We start from the raw sequence: 12,422 nt of genomic DNA, 5'->3' as shown, positions 1-12,422 counted from the left end.
CGTGACATTCAAATTTTTAAATACAGAATCTATCTTATATTTGTCTTATACGATAAAAATTATTTACATATATAAAAAAGATATAAAATATAATAATATAAAAATGCAGCATTCTTACATATATCACGATAAACAGTATAACTAAAGGTAATAAGCATGCAGTATTGTGTATACAGTATGTATAACGATCTGGACCAAAAGTAGGAATGGTAGATAACGGGAGAGGTGACTTCCCAAGAATTCGGTACTTGCACTCTATTCAGTAATTATGTAAATTAATTTAGGAAAGAAAGATATATGACACGTATTTTTTTCCTACAATGATTAATAATAAAATAGTTACAAGCAATTAAAAATTAGTAATGTCGAACATTTCCGACCACGTACCGAATGTACCCAAAGTACGCGTCTGTTAATAAGTCTGTAACGGTGCTCAAATATCAGTAAAGTTTTAATTTAATTATTTTAATTAATAGGTAAGTATATGGAACGAAAATGTGAACTAAAGACCCAATAACTTTCCAATAACCCAAACTTTTGTTGTCAGCAATCTTCTTAATTATAGAAAAAGAGTCAAATATCGAATTGGACCAAATTATCTTAATTGTTATATTAAATTATCAAATTATAATAATATATACAAATATTACAAATATTAAATTAGTAAAATTCACGCATACCCTACAGGTCTATACAATGCGTGCACCGAAGGTAGGGGCAAAGAGAGATTTCCCCTCTGCTAGAGGTTAGAAACAGACTGAGGTTAGAAAGTTATTTCTTAGTATATTTCTTATTACGAACAAGTAATTCTAGAAATTGGTGGGGGATAACTCTTGCCCATAAATACGGGCAAAGTTTTGGTTACCAGATCAGGTATTATTTGAAATTATTTAATTTCGTCTAATGAGATTTTTTGCTATCTCATACTGTTTCTGAGCTGTAGTTTACTCTAGTTACATGTAGCATTCTGTATATGTCATTTGCGTAAAAAAAGTATACGGCAAAAATGTAAAAATGCATAAAAATTTGTCATTACTTTTAAGCCTAACTCTAATTCTTGCAGGGATCTTCTAAGTTCTTCACACAGTAGATTCATTCGTTCGCACTCTTGTAAAGCAACTGTGACAAATGGTGTACGATCTTCCACCTAAGAAATTTAACAAAGATTTCATTAAAGACGAAAATTGTTGCGAGATCCGACTTTCTATACCCAATTTCGTTCCTCGGTCTATCTTCGATCTTAACCAGTTAACTGCGGAATTTAGTTTTCAAAATCCCTTACGGGGTGCGTAATTAAAATCAGGCAATGTCGTGTATACCCGTCGAACGCAGTTAATTGGATAAATGCTGCAACGACTTTGGTAAGCTTGACATGTTTTAAATATCAGTACTGAATAACTTTTCTGTATGAGTGTATACATATGTCCCCTACAACCGCTCTTTGGCCTTAGTTTTCCAAAATTAAATACTCTGTACATTGTCAATACAATATTGAGAACCTTATATATTGAGAATAATATTGATAATAAATATTGATCCTCTGAATGGTCCTTTAGAAATTTCCGGTTTCCTAATTATTAATTTCTATTTATTTTAAATTTAGATTTATTAAGTAATTCATTAAAATTAGTAGTAGAGTGAGACAGTGAGTACCTTGCTATAAAGTTCTAGCATATTAAATTTTTCTGGTAGTTTGTCCAATAAGTCTTCTATTTGTCCTTTTATTTTATCTTCTTTTGAAATATCTCCGCTTGTTGTATCGCTGGTAGTTCTTGTTAGTATACCCAATAAAGTTTTAAACAAATTTTCCACAGTTTGTGTTAAAAACCCTAAAAATGTATAAAATAAATTCTTCAGTGTATCAATTTCAGGAAAAGTCTTTATGTTAAATCGAGAATTGACTAAATTGTCTATTTGACATTATATTACGAATTCATCAATTTATGAGTTCTAAGCACAAATTAGAATTTTTTTTATTGGACTATTTCGAAATTTCGTCAAAAAATGTACGTACAAAATTTCTATTTGTGCCTGTTGGATTATTATGAGAAATAAATGCTTGTGCGTAGTATATGACAGCCAAAGTTATTCAACGTATTGAAAATAAATTTCTTTATACATAGACTGCAATATAAATGAGAAAAAGACACAGCACCCATTTATTTATATATAAATATGTATAAAAGATGCCGATATTATTTTCTTTTGTTTAATAATTTAATTGTTAAACAGCTTAATGATTGTTAACGGTTAGTTTTTATAATTTCAGTCCAAAATATAGACGTGTCTTCCTCAGATAAAAATTAATTACATTACGCAATTATTACAACCAGAATTATTACATCTTCTAACTTATATTGTCTATAACCAACAGAGCCTAGTAGTCACAGGCCTCAGTATAGGTTTCAAATTTCACACATCTCTATCTCTGGTATACATATACCTGTACACATATATATATATATAAAGTGCAAAATACTTTTATGTTCGTTCGGTTATAACTTAAAATCTACTGCACCGATTTAAATTGGACTCGAATCATTCGATAGAAAATATTCCAAAGATGGTTTAGTCAAAATAGTACCTATTTACTATCTTAAGTTATCGAGCAATAAAAGAGAACATTAAAAGATTCAAAACGAATAAACTGCTCCTTCACTGGCAGTAGTGAAGTTGATATGACAGTGAGAGATGGCCCGAACAGATCGATCGTCATTCTTCGGCTGTATTCGGAATAAGTTCGAGCGCCGTATGCAACAGTAGGGAGCATAAGGCTCACGTCTTACAATACACAAATAATTATTTCTCCAAACAATTGTTACTCATTTTCTTTTCGTTTTGACTTATTCGTTGCAATATTAAGATCAATCAGTTACTAAGGCTAGTTATTATGCTACTGTAACTCCAAATACATAAACTTTGATTCGAATTAGCAATCTCACAACATTGACTTGTATTCATTAGTTATTCTCTAGTAGTGTGATACGATATTATGTCAGTTTCATTAGAGTGTTTTGAAATGTTATATATATTTACCAATTTCTGCATTGGGATGAAGTCCATACAGAACAGGACTTTCAGCAGGTAGGTAGTTATCGACGTACTGATGATATGCATCATAATCACTATTTGGTGGTACCAAAAAATCTGGTGCAAGGTATAATTCACCTACACAAAAAGTGTAAATTCATTTCTTTGGTAACTGTTTCCGTAAAAATTGTTTTAATGCCTTCTAATTGCATCTCGTCGTAAATTGTTGAAGCTATTGATGGTGTCGAAAAATATTTTAAACAAAAGTTCAACGATTTTGAGGAGTATATAATTTGATGTAATTTTTTCACGAATGGATAACTGAAGGATTTCTGAATGTTAATGTTACGTTTTTATATGGAATTATATATTTTTTATTTTATTATTTGGCATTAATCGGTACGGTCCTGGGAAGGCAAAAGAAATAATAGAATAAAATTCACACTCTGAAATGGCTATTTTAGAGATATTTTGATTTTGATATCTTGAATTAAATTGAAATTGTATTATTACCTTGGAAAATCGCTTATGTTATGATCATTATCCAAAGTGATATATAGCGGCACTCGACAGTAAAGAACTTTCCAACGGTTCCGTCGGTACATAGTGTACTACCGACTACTACATTAGCAAGATCGCGACGAAGCGTAAGTGTCGACAGGCCTAATGAGCCATCGATATCCCTACGGTCCTTTCGCCGAATATTCGAGAAGGAGGCGTACGTGACTACGGTCGCGGACGTCTAACGAACGCGTGCGTAGTGAGGATATGGAGAGGTGACAAAAAGGAACGAAATGGATTGAGACATGAGTGGTGACCGAGAAGCGTGATTGAGCAGTCGAAATCGAGAAACGTGAATAAATTGTGGTCCGCACAAGTCACGAGTCGAGACTTGTAACAAAGCCGTTAAGTAAGAATAAATATATATTGTTAAACAAAACGCCGAGTAGAGTTCTTTGGCACTCTTCACGTACTACCAACACCTCAGATATATACAAAATAAAAAAAGAAAACGAATAGCAATGATTAAATAGTAAAGAATTATATGCATCTCTAAAGCAACTACATAGATACAAAGCATATTTCGTTTCAATATTGAAAAGTTTTGATTATTGTAAGAAGAGACTAACAAAGGATTTACAAATTTAAAGTTTTACAGAAAAAATTGTAATTAAAAATAGATTTAATAAATCGAATATATTGGAAATATAATTGTGAATTATCATATATACCTTCAACTAATTCTGTTTTCAAATATTCTACTAAATATGTCTTGCATAGTCTTCTATCCCAATCATCTGTTATGTGGCCTCCATACATTATTTCTCCAAACAAGTAACGAAGATCCTCCCAAGGTACTTTGATACTATTTTCCAGGTAATTAAATAATACAGATACGCTGATTGTTAGATCACCGAAGTTGAATGGGTAGGACTGACACCAAAGAAAATAGTTTTTTGAACATACATATATGTGTAAATTTAGTATATAACTTATAAGCTTGTTATAACTATATAAATTTGTTTAAACATATTTTGAATGAGAATAAATCACATTTTACTAAACAGAAAATTATTCTACAAAAAGTGTTGTTTGGAAAAATTGCCGAAAATCATTGCTAATACTATATCTAATTACATTAATAATTACTTATCTCTGAACGTTATGCATACATAAATTATACATATATATGTCGAAGATGAAAAGACACCGGGCCTTCCCTCTAGAATTCTTTGGAAAATCCCCAATACTTTAATCTTTATAAGTTAACCCGATTATAATTATCCGAGATTTGCGAGTATGAGCTTGAGATCGAGGCGACAACTAGCCGCCGGACGTAGCCACGGTCGCGGGATAAACGTTTTACCTAATAGAGGTATAGAATCGCATAGCTCTCCTTTAAAGAAATAGCTTTATCGACATCTAACAGTAAACATTCCAACTATTCTTCGGGCAAGATGATTGCCAGATGTCGATGTATCATTCACAGTAAATGTTCAGCCAGCCTGAGGACCCGCTATAAATCTTAGGATTTAGTTAACTAAGATCCTTCAATCACCGTCACGGAGAGACACATTCTCGTGCAATCTCATCAGCGAAAAAAACAACGTCTTTACGATCAGTGAATATTTCACGTTTTTAACAAAGAGTCCGACTTAGACTTCGGAAGAAAGTATATTTGTTATCCCGTTGATCGCGGATTCGTTATCGAACCTACGGCCATTTCTATTAGTGTTTACTTATCGCGGCCACTCGCCAATCGTGCAACATCCATATTTGTGTTAATAAACGTTACATCGATTGTGTGACAACGATGAATAATTGCGGTGAAGACTCATTACACGCCCCTAACCCTAATCTTAATAATAACCCGACATATATATGTAAATTTGCCTTTTTAACAACGATTAACATATTAACAAAGAAATTTGTTTAATTGATATTTGTGCTTAGTTACGTTTTAAATTATTTAATAATTTATTATTAAAACATATATTGACTTAACATACAATTATTGAAGAATATAATTTACGAACTTTGCTAATATTATCGCTAGTAAAAAGTAATGCATAACCTTATTAGTAGCTTTTCCTAATTTAATTGCAGGTGACAAGGAAGACAGTTATAGTACGTTTTAAATTATGCCACACTTGCGAGATATATTCCAAATATGCCTTAAAATTAATACTCTTTAAGATTTTTTATTAATTATAAGTTACTACATTACACAAGATATCGTAAACATTGTTTCTTGCTTCTCTCATTGTTTCAACCTTTACAAATCTTCGATCCATAATTTCTAATTTAAAGTTATGATCCATTAAGATTTAAAGTCACTTACCCTATTCCATCCTTGCGCCCCAAATTTTCTACGTTCTGCAAGTACAGCGTGGTAATAACAAAGTGCAAATAATATTGCTTTGAATTCGGTTTCCTTGCTGCAGGACTCCAAAGTTTCCTACGTAAAGTTATCCAACGCTTTGTGGATGTTTGCTTGTATTCCAGATGGTGGTCCGTTAGTGATCTTTATGGCTGATTCTAGTATACCCTGTGTCAATGTAAAGAACCTTACATTTAGTAATTAGTGTTTTTTATCGATATTATCTACTTATTGGCTAAAGTATCACTTATATAATAAATTAGGGACAATAATAGATACCTCAGAAATTTCTTAGATTTTCTTAAAGCAAAAAACAGTAAGAAATTAGACCAGTTACTGAAAAATATGTAATGCCGACCGCGTTAGTGAAATTCCGACATTAGTGAAATACCATATTACCGACGGAGGGTTAAGGAATATAATTAGTACATGTTAGCTTCATTAAACCTGCATATTTTCTTTTCCTTTTTCAAATTACGCAATTGTTTATTACCTGAGGTATTATTGAATCATGAGGTAACTTATAGCTCAATTAAATGTGAATATTAAATAATTAAATAATTGTTAATACACAGAAGATAAGTGACCGACGACTGGCAACCAGACCGACGCATACGCTGTCACAGATGAACAACCATAAGCAGAAATACAGTATAATCGAGCCGGTAGTTTCTTACCAATATATTGAAAATTAAACAAGTTCACTCCTTATACACAATATAGTAAATAGGTAAAAGTTGTTTAAAATATTTCTGCAACATATCCAAAAATCATAGAAATCCGAGGATAGATAACGTTTCTACAGTTTCACCCTATATAGCGTTATATATTGCATACAATATTATACGTATATATTATTATTATTATAAGTTAATAATGCTATACATTAGATAAATAAATAAATAAATAAATAAAAAATCTTCAATAAGGACTTCTGATGTTCTATCAGCAAAATGACGTTCAGTCGCGCACGACTACTTCGTACGTGTGCATAGCACGTATAGATATATGTATGCCTTCCATATACTTTGTACTCGCAGAATCATGTCATAACTTCGCTGTTGCGCGCGTCTGGTCGCGAATGGGAAGAAGAACAAAGAGTAAACTTCGTTTAAAGGATCTTGCTACGGAGTGGAGAAAGCAGCGATGCCTTTTAATAAGCAGATTGTGAGGGACCGCACGATACTTAGCCCAGAAGCTTGGAGACGGGAAGTACTTAACAAAACAGAACACAAATGATTTTTATGAATCTTCAGTGAAATTTTCTTTTTCTTTCCTGAGGTAAATATTTCTTTCATTAAAGCTGGGAAACTTTTACACAGTTTATTCAGACGAATCTTGATAAGCTTTTGGAAGCTATCCCAATAGACTATAAACAAACCACTGGATTTTTGTCTCGATTGATAACACGACACTATATGGTTGTTAATAACTAATAAGCCGATGTGATATTATGTAAATAAAAAAAAAATTATCAGATCTGTCATGCATAAAAAATGTTTGTAGCTATTGAATAAATTTCTTACCTTCAACGGATCAACGCCTGGAGAGAGAATGAAAAATATAGGCGTGATTGAACTGGTTTCTTCAAATGATTTATGAAAAGGTGGAGATCTGGATTCAACAAATTTTGAACCAAGCTTTTCTTCTACGAAGCCCCTAAATAAATCCATGAAATACAATATTTTAAACGATTTAAGGAAAAAGGAAATATTTGAACTTGAAGTAATACCAGGTAGTATACAGCGTGTTCCCGCTATACTTAGTGCTCTTTTTTGATGCTCAGATTTGTGAGATAGATAGAAACGGAAATTAATGAATTATTTCTTATACACGCTACGATAGGATGAATAGATTTTTGAAATGATATTGTTTCTACGAGAATGTTAAGATTATGTATGTTTTTTATATTTATCAATAACGTAATACTAAAACTTTTTCTTTCTCCCATAGAAGTAAAATAATGTGTACTAAATGCATTAAATAAATACTCTTAGTTTGAATACTCTTGGAATAAGACATTTTTTGCTTCTTACACGTTAAAATACTAAAAAATTGAGTATCATCTTTTTACACAAGTTTTATACGTACATACTACAATGAAACTTCTATAATATTTAAAAAAATGCAAATATACTGTTCAAGACCACTGAATAGGTAAGGATTTATGACACTGCTGAGCGAGACCTAAGAGTCTAAGCCCGAAAACACTTCAAGGGTCAACAGTGTCATAAACTACTGGGTAAAAGAAGCAAACTGTTATCCTTCACCCCCATCTTGAGCGATCAACAGCGGGACAGATGCGAAGAACCAGGTCAGGAGCTGTTCTCTTCCGTCTTACGAAGTTCAAGAGTCGTAATTTGACCGTGTTATGACATTTGATATTTTATTATTATTTAATTTGTACTTTACAATTTATCCAGCTGGACATTTACTAAATTTTTCTAGCTTAATTGCTAAATAACACGTGGATGGCTACCCCGAGCAGGATACCATTTACCAGTTTGCTTATTTCATTTCTTTAGCAAGTTCAGTGGGATGTTTTCTTTTCGCTCGTGTCAGTAGCCAACATATTTGACTGTGTTGTCCTTATTTCCTTGTTTCTTTTTTTTTTTCTTTTTGCGTACCTGCCGATTTCTTCTTTGACCGTTGGTATTTTTAGGTCTTTGCGTGTATCCTCGTTTCTGATATATATATCTGATATATATATATATATATATATATATATATGGGGCGTTGACTACTGTTTTGAGTATCCTTGAGAAGCGACTCTGGTTTATTTACCTGACTCATTGCTGTTGTCCCCCATAGTGGTATTCCGTACATCCAAATTGGTTTTATTATCGTTTTGCAAATTTTTAATTTTCCATACTGACTTTAGAGTTTTGACTAGTTAGCCAGTACATCTGTCTTCTTTTTATTCGTATTTTGTCTATAGTTGATTTAGTATGTTGCTTTCGTGTAAGTTATGAGTCTAAGTGGAGTCTTAGTATTTAACTTGCTTTGTTTGTATTATGTGCGTGCCATTCAATTGGATATTAGGTGCTTTCCGTTTTCGTATTATAAATGTAATATGGTTAAATTGACTGGAATTTGCTTTTATTTGTTTATTTTGCAGTCATTTTTCTATTTTTCTGATACGCTCTTGTAGTAATGTGGCTGCTGTTTCTGGATTAGTATGCCTGACTAGTACAGCCGTGTCGCCCGCGAATGTCAGTATTTTGCTGTTGGTAGATGCAAGAGTGCTGATTTTGGGAATGTTTATTTACTTGGGTTTGAGCTCTCTGAAGGTATTATCGCCGGGCGCCAGTTACAAATCGTTATCCTGTTACTGTGTTCTTCGCCTGGGACACAAGCTGCTTATCGTTTCGATGGCTGTGGCCTGTAGGATGTTTGTCAGGCGTGGTTATTCTATTATTGTTTTATAACCCTGTGACAGGAACACAGAAGGAATGAAATTTTACCGAATTAAATTTGCTAAAACAGTTGTGTGATGTAGCAGCTAAATAGATCCGGAATTCATATATCTTTAATCGTATCATATCTAATTTCATTCTTTGTATTACTATTATTGATACTTATGTTCTTTTTTAAATACATAGAACAAAGATAAGCTTTCAAAGATTAATGTCTTTTTATTTAATTTCATTATGTGTATTGCTATTATCATAATTTGTGTTCTTTTTTAAAATATATAGAACAGAGATGAATTTACAAAGATAAATCTTTTTAAAAATAAAGAGGAAGAAAGTAACTGTTCTATTATTCGAAAATTCCATTATGTGAACATTGTTGCCTCCTAATTAGTTCGGATAATTGAGATTCTGCTGTATATCTTTTCAACTGCAATATTATTGCAATGTATTTTTATTTACGATGTTCGAAACTATTTCAATCTTAATCACCAAATGTTCCAAATGATAGCATCTCACTTGTGAACATTTCGTAATGCTGCGACAAGAAAATAATCGCATCTTACACAACATTTCTGGTATCACAGCAGCACAACTTTCACGTATCCCAATTTTCTGTTGCCTGGGTTAATCATACGTGACTATAATTGTTAAATAATTACATTTTGATGTGAACTATTTCTAGATTGCACCGTAGATCCAAAAGGCGTCCGTTTCATGTTAAGTTTATATTCGAACATCCTATGTCCATTGTGAACATTCCCAAGATGTTTGCAAGACTTAAATTTTGCATGTCCTAGCAACACCCATTTCTTAAGTTTTACAAATATTTTTAGAACTAAAATTTTGGATGTTCTAGGAACATCTCTCCCGAAAGTCCTACGAATATTCTTAAGATCAAATTTCGAATATTTTACTAATATCCATTTCGTAAATCTAAAGAATTAAATATCAGATGTTATAAGAACAACCATTTTGTAGGTTTTAAAACATGCACTAATTTATTTGTACGTCTATGAGAGAATGACATAATGCATGGTAATAGTCGTGTAATACTACAACATTTCATTTTTTCGATACTTAGATAATAGATTATTAAAAATTAATTGTCAAGGAAAGTCAAAAATATTGGAAAAATAAAAAAAGCCAACACCACACGGAGTTCCCAAGCGGTCACCCATCCAAGTACTATCCGTGCCCAGCGCTGCTTGACTTTCGTGATCGGACGAGAACGAGTATTTTCAACGCGGTATGAGCGTTGGCTGATGGAAATAGTTTTCTTCTCGATCTTTGATGTTTAAAAAATAGAATATTTAAAGAAACATAAGAGTGTGCAAAAATGAGAATGATATAATGTATGGTAATGATCGCGTAATACTAAATCATTGTAATTTCTTGATGCTTAGAGTATAGATTATTAAAAATTGATTGTTAAGGAAGCCGAATTTATTTTTTAGATTTACGTTATCTTTGTGCAAAAGGAGACTAGGAGGTTATTTATGACTATTTCGAATGTTTTGCTTATGTTGGGTAGGATATTTATATATAGATTTGAGGGTGAGAAGCGATCTTTATTTTTTTTTCTTTTGTGATGGCTGTTAAAATTATTAAACAGCACTGTATAATATCATTTTATTCTGTTCGGTAAGCGTTTGAGCGAAATGTTCGGCATGTCGTAGAAACCGGATGATTTTTTATCGTTTAATTTAGAGAAAATGATTTCTAGTTGGCTATAATTTGTAAAGTAATTTATTTAGTTTACTGTCTGGTTGTTTTGTTGTCCAAGGTGACATGTTTCGTTAGAGAATACAAAGATTGTCTTATTTAGCGATATGTCTCGTTCTATTTTATTTTTCAGTTTATTTGTTTCAGAGATAATAATTCTGTGTAATTATCCTCGACCCATATATTCATTGTGTGTGAGTGTGTTTTGGAAAAGTGATTGCCGATAACGTATAGTTTTTCCGTTGTTTTACATGTTATGAAATAACTTGGAGGAGGGGAGCTTTCTCTGGAGGCAGTTCGAAGAAAGGTATCGAGTTAGGTTCATTTAACCTAAAAATTTGATTTGTCAGTAGGAACATGCCAGCTGAGTCTTTTTAGACATATTTTTTTATTTTGTTTGCCCATCTTCTCTTTTATCGTAAGAATAGTCGTATTTTAGATTGTTTATTTTGGATAATATGTAGCTTTTATCTCGTTGTTGCTCGTTGTAGCTCGTTGTAGCTCGCTTTCGCAGTCAAGGTGCTATTTTAGAATGGTATTCCAATAGCTAAAACGATTTCCTTCAACGTTCGTAGCAGTATTTTTAATTTCTCGAGAAGGATTCCCCGCACTTGGAGTGTATTCACGCAGTAATCGCCATCTTGCGGGCGAATATGCCGTTTGACGTTTTTCTTGAAAACCAATCAGCGTGCGTATTTCAGGCCGTCCGTTTTGAGCCTTTTAGTCTAACACGATGCTTCTTGGGCTCGCTCGAGTCTAACAACGGTATCGGCGATCTCGTTCGAGTAATTCAATTGTGAACATGTAACAGAGAGTCAGTTTCCGTGTTTTCGAAATGCTGAACGTGGATTAAAGAACCGCTCTTCAAGCGCTCAAGCAGGTAATATCGTTTCGTCAGTTGTAACGATCAGTTGATACTTTTCTGAGCTGGCTTATTCGGTGCGTCAATATCTTCTAGCATTCGTGGATATGACTGCAAGCGTTGGTGGAGACAGAGTCGTTCCATCAGGTGTAACGATCAGTGGACAGTCCTGTGCGAAATCTTCAATTGTGAACAGTATCTCCAAGCATACGCGAAGGTCACTATCATTTTAATGAGCGAACGATTGGTAAACCGTCTCGTGAAAGTCTTTTAAATGCAAGCGGCATCGACACGCGTTCGCGGACGAGTATATCGTTAATCATTCGTATCGTCGTACGATAATTCAGTCGCATTCGTTCAGTCGTACAAGTTACAGAACGCGGTATCGTCGATATCGGACATACGCGCATTTTAGACGTATCGTTATTTCTTTAACCGTTTGAGTACCAAGCAGCGTGATCGCGCTGTTTAAATTTTGTGTCGAAAAGTCCCAGTACATTTGAACGCTACG

The 12,422-nt window shown here is 33.0% G+C and overlaps 1 protein-coding gene, 1 long non-coding RNA gene, 1 other non-coding gene and 1 pseudogene across 4 annotated transcripts in view; all 4 read right to left on the bottom strand.

Moving 5' to 3' along the window:
* LOC139996450 (fatty acyl-CoA reductase 1-like) overlaps window positions 1-12,422 on the bottom strand; it is a 294,969-nt gene that overhangs the window by 66,604 nt on the left and 215,943 nt on the right. The gene's annotated exons all lie outside the window — the stretch shown is intronic.
* Window positions 1-12,422, bottom strand: part of LOC139996488 (uncharacterized) — a 50,995-nt gene that overhangs the window by 12,317 nt on the left and 26,256 nt on the right. The window lies entirely within an intron of this gene.
* On the bottom strand, window positions 977-8,720 carry LOC139996672 (dynein beta chain, ciliary-like; annotated as a pseudogene).
* LOC139996776 (5S ribosomal RNA) lies at window positions 10,469-10,587 on the bottom strand. Its single transcript, XR_011802355.1, has one exon. It is a non-coding gene; the product is annotated as a 5S ribosomal RNA (ribosomal RNA).

Source organism: Bombus fervidus, chromosome 18 (genome assembly GCF_041682495.2).
Source record: "Bombus fervidus isolate BK054 chromosome 18, iyBomFerv1, whole genome shotgun sequence".
Taxonomy (NCBI): domain Eukaryota; kingdom Metazoa; phylum Arthropoda; class Insecta; order Hymenoptera; family Apidae; genus Bombus; species Bombus fervidus.
Note: the sequence above shows the minus strand (reverse complement) of the source record. Positions and strands in the feature narration are given on the sequence as shown.